The sequence below is a fragment of the Mastomys coucha genome, unplaced genomic scaffold, assembly GCF_008632895.1.
Source record: "Mastomys coucha isolate ucsf_1 unplaced genomic scaffold, UCSF_Mcou_1 pScaffold14, whole genome shotgun sequence".
Classification (NCBI taxonomy): Eukaryota; Metazoa; Chordata; class Mammalia; order Rodentia; family Muridae; genus Mastomys; species Mastomys coucha.
The window spans coordinates 15157906-15168912 of NW_022196896.1; positions in this window are offsets into that span (position 1 = coordinate 15157906).

The following is an 11007-nucleotide window of genomic DNA, read 5'->3' on the forward strand; positions in this document are numbered from 1 at the left end:
ATGCGGAGGCAGGAGACTGACTTTCCTTGAAGTTTACACCTCAGATACTGCCTTCACACAAAGTGTGCGTGGCAAGTCTTCTGTCATTCGCTCCAATTAGTTGCTCTCTGTACTCAAAACTTCTTAGAAAATGCAAGGCCGCATGCTTTCCACATAACTCAGCCAAAATAATCTGTGAGTTGTCCTGTGTGTGTTTGTAAGTGCCTGTGTGTGTGTGAGTGTGTGTGTGTGTGTGTGTGTGTGTGTGTATGTGTGCTTGTGCCTGGATGTATGAATGTGTCTGAGTGTTTGAGTGTGCATGAGTGTGTGAGTGTGCCTGTGTGTGTGTGCCTGTGTGTCTGTGAGTGTGCATGTGTGTGTGAGTGTGCCTGTGTATGAGTGTGCCTGTGTGTGAGTGTACCTATATGTGTGTGTACCTGTATGTCTGAGTGTGCCTGTGTGTCTGTGAGTGTGCATGTGTGTGTGAGTGTGCCTGTGTATGTGTATGTGTACCTGGATGTATGAATGTGCCTGAGTGTGTGAGTGTGCCTGTGTGTGAGTGTGCCTGTGTGTGAGTGTACCCGTATGTGTGTATACCTGTGTATGAGTGTGCCTGTGTGTGAGTGTACCTGTATGTGTGTGTACCTGTATGTCTGAGTGTGCCTGTGTGTCTGTGAGTGTACATGTGTGTGTGAGTGTGCCTGTGTATGTGTACGTGTACCTGGATGTATGAATGTGCCTGAGTGTGTGAGTGTGCCTGTGTGTGAGTGTGCCTGTGTGTGAGTGTACCCGTATGTGTGTATACCTGTGTATGAGTGTGCCTCTGTGTGTGCATGTGTGTATGTGTATGAGTGTGTCTAGGTGTGTGGTGTGTTGCTGAGATTGAACCATTGAACCCAGGTCATCGTACACACTAGAGGAGTCCTCTAAAACTGAGAAATCCAGTCTTCCTTTTACTTTTTATTTTGAGGTAGGGTTTCTCTAAGTTTCCCAAACTAGTCTTGAACTCACTCTGTACCACAGTCAGGAATTGACTTTGTAACCTTCCTGTCTCATCTTTACCCTCCCGGGTAGTTTAGATTACAGGCCTGAACCACCACCAAGTTTGGCCCTGTGAAATCTTAAATGAACTAACTTGTTGAAAACCAGAATTCAGGCAGTAATGATAGTTAGTGATTTTTAATATGCTAATGACCAAAGGACATGAATAATAGACACTGATAGAAATCTTTTAGTCTATGATTTCAACATCTTACAGATCATAAGAGCTTTTCATTTTAATATTAATCTTTTATATTAGTCTAAAAATAGTCATAGTAACTAATAAGAAAATCAGAATTTTAAGCAATAAGAAAGCCATTTTAAAAAGGTCCCAAGCTCATATAGTCCAAACCTGTTTTTTACAAGACTCTGAAATTAGAAGAACTGTCCACATCATAGTCTCAGATGTGTCAATGATGTCCAGTTCTCCACCTCTAAAGCAAAAGGGCTCTCTGAAAATGATAATGAATAGCTTTACAATTCGATAACAACCAATCATGTTTCTATATTACCATAACCTTGAAGTAACTGTATGCAGGAGACAGGAAAATGAAATGCGCCCAGGAGCAGTCCTGTCTGTCTGTCCAGCCCTGCCATGTTCAGGGACCTAGGATCCTAGATAAGTTATGACTTCTCTGAGCTTGCTGGCGCATCTATGAAATGTGACTAACTCACAGACATTAGAGAAATTTAAAAGCGATCATATAAATGAAAGTGCTTTGTGAGTGATAAAATAGTATGCAAATGGGTGAACATTATTAATATTTATTAAAACATGTTGAAGATCAGTAATTGAGACTCTTCAATGCAAAATGTCAGTGTAGAGCCTTCAAGATCATTCTAGTTTAACTTTTTAAATTGTTCCCAGCCATGAGAAAAGCCTCAAGCGACTCGGTGATTTACAGAGATTTAGATTTGCCGCAAGAGGCTTATAAAACTGAGACCTGGATACCGGCCTCCTTGTACTTTCCAGTGAACAATTCCTAACATATTTGATATATGAACATGAACTAAAGTCACTAAGATGGGTTAAAACAACCTGATAAAACTATGAGATGAATTAGTAGAGGCCTAAAAGAAATATATTGAAATACATTGAAAAATAAAAACATACTGTGATTGTACAGTTTTCATTTCCGCAGGTCTTTTTCTAAGGCAGCGTCACCTCTGCAGTTCTAGAATGGGTGGAGCCCAAAACCAGGAAACTCAAGCCAGAAACTTGAACACCTGGCTACAATTCCCACTCCAACTTCTTCTTTATGTGGAGATACTTCTGAAAGAGTTGTATCTGCATCAATTGTGTCATCTCTTCAGAAGGACCAGGTAAACAATAGAGAAATAGAGACTTTGCACTCCTCTAAGGCTGCACCAATTGGCAGACAGTTTCAACATAGATGCTCACACAGACTGAGGGCTTCAGTTTCTCCTCCCTGTTTTGCCCTCATCAGAAGATCCTTGTTGATCACTGAGGATCAAACCCAAGGCCTCACATATGATTGACAAGTGCCCTACCCAGCCTTCCAGGAGATTTGAAGAGAACTGATTATTCTGATAAACTCTCACTGTTTACCTATTTATTTGTACCCCTGTACAACTATCCCTTAATATCCCTTCCCCAAGTTAACATATCCTATTTATTTAAATAAAATCTGAAGACCATGATTTTCTGTATTACTCATCTCCCTTGATCCATGAAGATGCATGTCCTGATCTTGTTGTCGAGTCACAAATATTTCTCCATATTCTTAACATAAGTAATATAATTTGTACTCTTAATACAAAGAATTCAAAATAAGTTACATGTAACTTAAGTTAATCTTTACAATAGCTGGTGAGCTATTTTATAAGGTTTCCCCTAAGCCTAGTACCCTTTGACAATATAGTCTTTATCATAAAAGAATGTCTTCAGTGTCTCTTGAAAAAGATAAACCTCATAAGCAGCTCCTGTGAAAGTGCTCCCTTAGGGGATGGAGAGGTCTTAGTGGTTAAGAGCACTTGTTGATCTTGCAGAGAACCTGAGTTCAGCACCCACATGGTAGCTCACAACTGACTCTAACTCTAGTTCAGAGAACCTAACACTCTCTTCTGACCTCCATGGACACCAAGCATGTACATGGTACTCATATACATCCAAGCAAAACATTCACACACACATAAAATAAAAAATTTAAAAGTATAGGAAAACTGACAAACACATCTTTAAATAGGATCTTTTGCATATAGTTGCTCCTTAGAGATGTTTTTCTTTCTTTCTTTTATACAAGGTTTTGCTGTATAGCTCAGTTTGGGTTTAAACTCAAAGAGCATAAGTAGAGGTGGAGAGCTCAGACATAAATGGACATCGATACATCCCATTCCTCAAAGGTTCAGAGAGAATTTTGAAGAGGTGGCAGAAACCAAGGGTCAGAGGTCATGGAGGACTGCTGAAACTCTTATGGACATTACAGGGCCATTGCACTCATGAACAACCCAAAACAACCATGATTATATGCAAAAGACTTTTATAAGACCAGAACAGTCAATGTTCAGTATTGGTAAGGAGAGGCACAGAAGGCCTTACTCCTAACTGGGGAGCTACTGCAGTTGATGGTTACCGGAGGAGTCACTCCTTTATAGGTGTAGCTCCTGGTCAGTTGACCATACTCAGTAGATAGCCCCACTCATGTGCACATGTTGGGACAGCATTAAATGGACTCATTAGGTTTAAGGAGGGGGGGGGCATGAACTTGTAAGGAGAAACATGGAGAAGCTAAAGGAGAGAAGTCCAGGGAGTGGGGTAGATAAAATCAAAATACATTACTTACATCTAGAAAATTCTCCAAGAACAAATAAAAAAAGTTATTTTAAAAATTTCTCATGCTTCAGCTTCCTGGGTCCTAGGCCTCACCAGTCAAGGCTACTGTGTCCAGCTTTAGCCTCAGACCCCAACTTCATAAATGCTAGGACTTACAGCCTAGGTAACCACATCCAGCTTAGAGTTTCTTTGTTAAGTTCTTTGGGGTCTTTCTGAGAAAAGAAAATTCTCTATTTCAAAATCACTAAAAAATACTAAAAATTATTTCTAAATTGGCCTTCATTTTTTCTCCTGGTTAAAAACTAGCAGAAGATTACCGGAATTTAAAATACTAAAAAAATTCCACTATACCACAAGAAAACCTACAGAATCAACTAACCGGGCCCATAGAGGCCCACAGAAACTGAACTGCGAACAAGGGAGCATGCATGGTACTGACCTACGCCCTCTGCATATGTACAGTTATGCAGCTAGATCTTCATATGGGACTCCTAACAGCCGGAGCAGGGCTGTCTCTGACTCTGTTGCCTGCCTTTGGGACCCTTTCCCACTACTGGGCTGCCTCATATACCCTCAATAGAAGATGTGCTTAATCTTACTACCACTTGATATGCCAAGATTGATTGATATCTGTGGGAGGCCTCACCTTCTCAGAAGAGAGAGGGAGGAGTTGGGGACACTGGGCAGAGAGAGAGGGAGGGAAAACTGCAGTCAGGATGGGAAGTAATATATATATATATATTTACATCCTTGCTTCTTTAATAAAAATAAAAATATCACCAAGAATAAGACTCCTTAAAACCCAGGATTCTCTTGTTATTTCTTTTTTTTGGCTTATTATTTCGCCCTTAATACTGAAAGATTTGGTTGCTCTATAATAGGAGGGTTTTCCTCCAAATTAAATGACTCACATAGGCTATGGAACAGAAAAGAGCCAGGAGCCAGGCACGGCTACAGGCTACATGCCTTTTTGCGCCTGCTCCTGGCCTCCTGCCCCTCCAAAGCCTGCAGCTGCCAGAACAGCACAAACAGCTTGGAGATGGGCCGGATAAAATTAATGACAGCCAGTTGGGATCAATCTGTTACGGAACCCAGCACTTTATTTACCATTTACTAAGAACATTGCCATTCATATAGTGTTGGACTGCTGCATGAGAGGAGAGCTTATAAGCTAATTTCATATTGTGTGCCTTATTTCCCTAATGATGACTATTTTTCTACAGCTTTTGATGCAGCTGAAAGAAAACCTCAATGTAGCCACTCAAAAGTACCTTCCTGGAAGATCAACACAAGCATTTAAGGGTAGAGATTTGACCTGCTTTCACTGAGGTCAAATCCTGATGATGGAAATCTTATTAGTTACTTCCCTTGTTGCTGTGGCCCAAAATGGGACAAGCAACCTAAAGGACTAATAGTGGTTTAAATGTGAAATGTTCCCTAGAGTCGCATGTATTCATAGCTGATGAAGCTACTGAGGATGACTATGATACCATTAGCCAGCCGAGCCTTGGTGGAAGAAACAGCACATTATGGGAAGTGCTTGAAGGTTTACAACCTCACCTCGCTTCCTGCTCCCTTCATTTACTTCCTGTATACTGATGAAAATGTGATCAGCTCACTTCCTACTCCTGCAGCCACAGTTTCCTTGCCTGTTGCCTTCCCCGCCAGGATGAAATGTTATCATGCTGGAATCACAAGCCAAAATAAACTCTTCCTACACTGCTTTTTGTCAGGGTATTCTATTACAGCAATAGAAAAGTAGCTGATACAAGGAAAACAGTTTTATATTGGCTACAGTTTAAGGCAATATACAGTAAATCATGTTGGAGAAGGATGTAGTCTGGAGCCAGAGATGGTTGAATGCATCACACATACAGTTGGAAAGCAGGATGGGGCTTGCTCGGAGTGACCCACTTCAATGGCTCTTTAACCTTCCTAAAACAGCACCACCAACTAGAGACTTAGTGTTCAAACACATGAGCCTAGGAGGGTATTTCTCAATCAAACAGGGTTGTCTGAGGAAATCATGAGATCAGTGGTCTACTCATTCACAATAAAAACTTGTGTTCAAGCCAGGCAATGACACAACAATAACAAGAAACCTACCGGCCAATATCCCTGGTGAGGATAGATCCAAAAGTCCTCAATCAAAGTACAGTTATATATGAAAAAGATCATCCACAGCGATCAAGAGTTGGCTTTATATTCAGATGCAAGGATGGCTCAACATTTAAGTCAATAAATGTAATCAATTAAATAGATGAGCTTAAATCATCCTAAAAGATATAGAAAAACCCAACATACTTTCATAATAAAGAGAAAGTCAGATAACAGAGAACATTCCTCAACATAATTCAGGCTATACAGAACAAACTCACAGCCAGCATCGTGTTAAACAGAGGGAAAAAAATAACAGCAACCCTATTAAAATTAGGAGCAAAACAGGGCTATTCACTTTCCTGTCTTCTTTCAATATATTGGTAGAAGTACTAGGTGCAGAAATAAGGCAAGAAAAAGAAATGAAAGGGACTCAAATGTAAAAAAGAAAAAAATCAAATTATCTCTATTTGCAGAAAATGTGATATAACAGAGATCCCCTGAAATACAAAACATTACTGCTTTTAACTACAGACATCTGATAGTTAACAAAGATTCTAAAAACATAAGTCATTAAAAAACAGCATATTTAGCAAATAGTGCTGGGAAAACTGGATGCTTATATGTAGACAAAACGTTAGACCTGAACCTATCACCCTGAATAAAAATTAAGTCCCATATAAACCCTATAAACAAACTGAGAGACAGAAACCTCATGATGATCTCATTAGATGCAGAAAAGGCCTTTGACAAAAATCCAAAAGCTTTTCATGATAAAAGTCCCAAAGCAGTTAGGGATACAGAGGACATACCTCAACATTATAAAAGCAGCTTACAAGTTGATAGCAGGCATCAACTTAAATGGATAGAAACTCAAAGCAATTCCTCTACAGTCAAGAGCAAAACAAGGTTGTCTACTCTCTCCATACCTATTCAATATAGTACTTGAAATCTTAGCAAGAGTAGTAATACAACTCCAGGTGATCAAGGGGATAGAGATTGGAAATGAGGAAGTCAAACTATCTTTATTTGAAGATTGTATGCTAGTATACATAAGTGACCCTAAGAATTCCACCATAAAACTCATATATCTGATAAACACTTTCAAAAATGTAGCTGGATACAAAATTAAGTCACAAAAATCAATAGCCATCCTACATGAAAATGAAAAATTGACTGAAAAAGAAATCAAGGAGAAACACCCAGGATCAGAGGTGAGGAGGACATAACATCTGTCCCAACACTGGGAGAAACTGGGACCAGCAGGACCAGGCACACAGGAACTCTGCCAGCCCAGTGACTCAGGTTTCTTCCAGTCTGTCTGGGCTGGTGCCCTGAGCAGACCTTGGGCAGCCAGTCCCACAACACCAAGAAGAAGCTCCACTCCCAGGTGCTCTAACAAGCCCAGGGTCACGGGATCACAGAGACAGCTTGACTCTGAGGAGTTCTGACACAATCAGGATCACAGGAAGGACAGATTTAGCAAGGGCAGGTAGAACTAGAGATAACCAGATAATGCAGGGCAAGTGTAAGAATATAAGCAACACAAATCAAGGTTACTTGGCATCATTAGAACCCAATACTCCCACCATTGCAAGTCCTGGACATACCATTACACCGGAAAAGCAAGATTCAGATATAAAATCACTTCTCATGGTGATGATACAGGACTTTAAGAAAGACATAAATAGCACCCTCAAAGAAATACAGGAGAACACAGGTAAACAGGTAGAAGTCCTTCAAGAGGAAACACAAAAATCCCTTAAAGAACTACAGGAAAACACAACCAAACGGGTGAAGGAAATGAGCAAAACTGTTACCTTCCCCTTCCCCTCAGCCATTGGACTTCTGGCAGTCTCTGCTTGGAGGTTAACACCTGGGGAGCTGGGACAGATGCTCTCTGTAGACTGTCAGTTTGTCTTTGAAGAAGCCTCTTGAGCTAGCCCACTACCTGAAGATCTTCGGAACTTGGGGACTTTGGCACCTGAATGTTTTTTGCAGTATGCAAATATCATGTAATCTAGAGATTTGGTTTCGGTTTCTCCTGTGACTATAAAAACTCTGGCTTATTCTAAGTAAAGTAAAGCCTTGATTGGGACACAACTTAGCTTCATGATTTCTCTTTGCATTTCAAACCCTCTATTTCAGGTCCTTTGTTCCCTCCTCTGAGAGAACCTAAGTTCCTGAAACTGTGGGCAGTTTCACAAAACAATCTAGAATTTAAAGATGGAAATAGAAACAATAAAGAAATCAGAAAGAGAGACAAACCTGCTGATAGAAAACCTAGGAAAGAAATCAGCAGCCATAAATGCAAGCATCTCCAAAAGAATACAAGAGATAGAAGAGAGAATCTCAGGGGCTGAAGATACCATAGAAAACATTGACACAACAGTCAAAGAAAATGCAAAATGCAAAAAGCTCCTAACCCAGAACATCCAGGAAATCCAGGATACAATAAGAAGACCAAACCTAAGGATAATAGGTACAGAAGAGAGTGAAGACTCCCAGGGTAATGGGCCAGTAAATATCTTCAACTAAATTAAAGAAAACTTCCCTAACCTAAAGAAAGAGATGCCCATGAACATACAAGAAGCCTACAGAACTCCAAATAGACTGGACCAGAAAAGAAATTCCTCTTGTCACATAATAATCAAAACACCAAATGCACTAAACAAAGAAAGAATTTTAAATCAATAAGGGAAAAAGGTCAAGTAACATATAAAGGCAGGTCTATCAGAATTACACTAGACTTCTCACCAGAAACTATGAAAGCTAGAAGATCCTGGGCAGATGTCATACAGACCCTACAAGAACACAAATGCCATCCCAGGCTACTATACCCAGCAAAACTCTCAATTATCATAGATGGAGAAAACAAGATATTCCATGACAAAACAAAATTTACACAATATCTTTCCACAAATCCAACCCTATGAAGGATAATACATGGAAAACATCAACATAAGGAGAAAAACTACACCCTAGAAGAAGCAAGAAGGTAATCTTTCAACAAATCCACCCAAGCCTAATTCTACCTCTTACAAAACAAAAACAATAGGAAGTAACAATTACTTTTTCTTAATATCTTAATATGAAAATTAATATTACCAATATATCCTAATTGTTTGAAATCCAAAAACATGAGCAATTAGAAATTTGTTGATTGTCATCCAATGGTGTCTCTAATTTGGTAATTGGAGAAATAGGTTCAATATTATATAATCCATATACACTTTCAGCTTGTTTGTTCGTGACAGTATCTTGCTCCGTACAACATAATGGTCTTGAGATCTTGCTTCTCCTATCTTAGCCTCTCTATTAGTAGTATTGTTTATTTCATATTTTTACAGTATACTATGGTTTTCAGAACAGCTTACATATTTTAAAAGTATTTATATACCCAAAAGTAATGTAGACACTTAAATTGGGAGGGGGCTTATAAGAGAACAGCAAAGTTTGAGACTGAAACTTTGCTTGACTTTTGTAACTCTTGTATCAAGTTATCACAGTAAGAGCCAAGATCTTAAGCTCTACTAAATACAAAACAAACAAACAAAAACACTTTATATATTTATGTTCATTTAAGAAAATATTAGTAGTGATGTATTATTTTGAAATATACAGTTAATACATTTGGAGTTATTTAAAATTTATATTGAGAAAAACATTTGTATTTTCAGTATTGCTATAAACAAGCATCTACATAAACTGTTAAATTGATTGTCGTTTTATATGAAACAACTTATAATACTCACTTTTATTGTTATAATATTTTATAAATTTTAAAGAATATGATAAAAAAAGATATTGTAGTTATTGAGGGGGGTCTCTGGGAGGAGTTGGGGTACAAAAGGAAAACAAGAATGTGATTTAATTCTATTTACTTAAAAATATGTTTTTAAATGTTAACAAATTCAGATAAATTGAAATCATGTAACTTTTCTCATCATATTGCAATAAAACTTAAAAAAAAAAGAAATCAAGGAAACCATACCTTTTATAGTATCCTCAAATTATATAAAATGGCTTAAGGATATCTCTAACCAAGTAAGTGAAAGATCTGTATGATTAGAAACTGCAAATCTTTCATGATAGAAATTGAAAAAGATATCAGAAAATGGAAAAAAAAAAAACCTCCCATGCTCATGTATTTATAGGATAGATATCATAAAAATAGCCATTCTCCCAAAAGCAATCTCCAGATTCAATGCAATGCCCATAAAAACTCCAACACAGTTCTTTACAAACCTTGAAAGGACAATTGTTAACTTCATATGGAATATCAAAAAACCCAGGACAGCTAAAACAATCCTGAACAATAAAAGATGCCAAGGAATCAAAAGTTTCCCAGGACCCAACAGAGAGGACAGTAGCTGAAATACCCAAAATAGGTGAGATAGAAGGAACCTGTAGAGACCATATCCAGTAGATAGGCTCAGCCCTAGTTGAAGGATGGAGCCACCCACCCACCTCAAATACAATAATCTAGAATTCCTCCTGTCAAAAGGAAATGCAAGGACAAAGCGTGGAGCAGAATCTGAAAGAAAGGGCATCCAGAGACTGCCCACCTAGGGATCCCATCTGCAGACACAAAACCCAGATACTAGTGCTGATGCCAAGAAGAGCTTGCTGACCCTCAAGAGGCTCTGCCAGAGTCTGACCAATACAGATATGGATGTATGCAGCCAAATATTGGACTGAGCATGGGGACCCCATTGGAGAAGTTAGGGCAAGGACTGAAGGAGTTGAAGGAGTTTGCAACCCCATAGGAAGAACAATATCAACCGACCAGACTCCCTAAAGCCCCCAGGGACTAAGCCACCAACCACGGGGTACATATGAGGGGAACCCATGGCTCAAGCTGGATATGTAGCAGAGCATTGCCTTATCTGGCATCACTAGGAGGGGGGCCCCTTGGTCCTGCGGAGGCTCGATGACTCAGGGTTGGGGAATGCTAGGGCACTGAAGCAGGGAGTAGGTGGGCAGGTGGGGAAGCACCCTCCTTGAGGCAGGAGGTAGGGTATGGGATAGGGGGTTTATGGAGGAGAGAATCGGAAGGGGGATAACATTTGAAATGTAGATAAAATAACTAATAA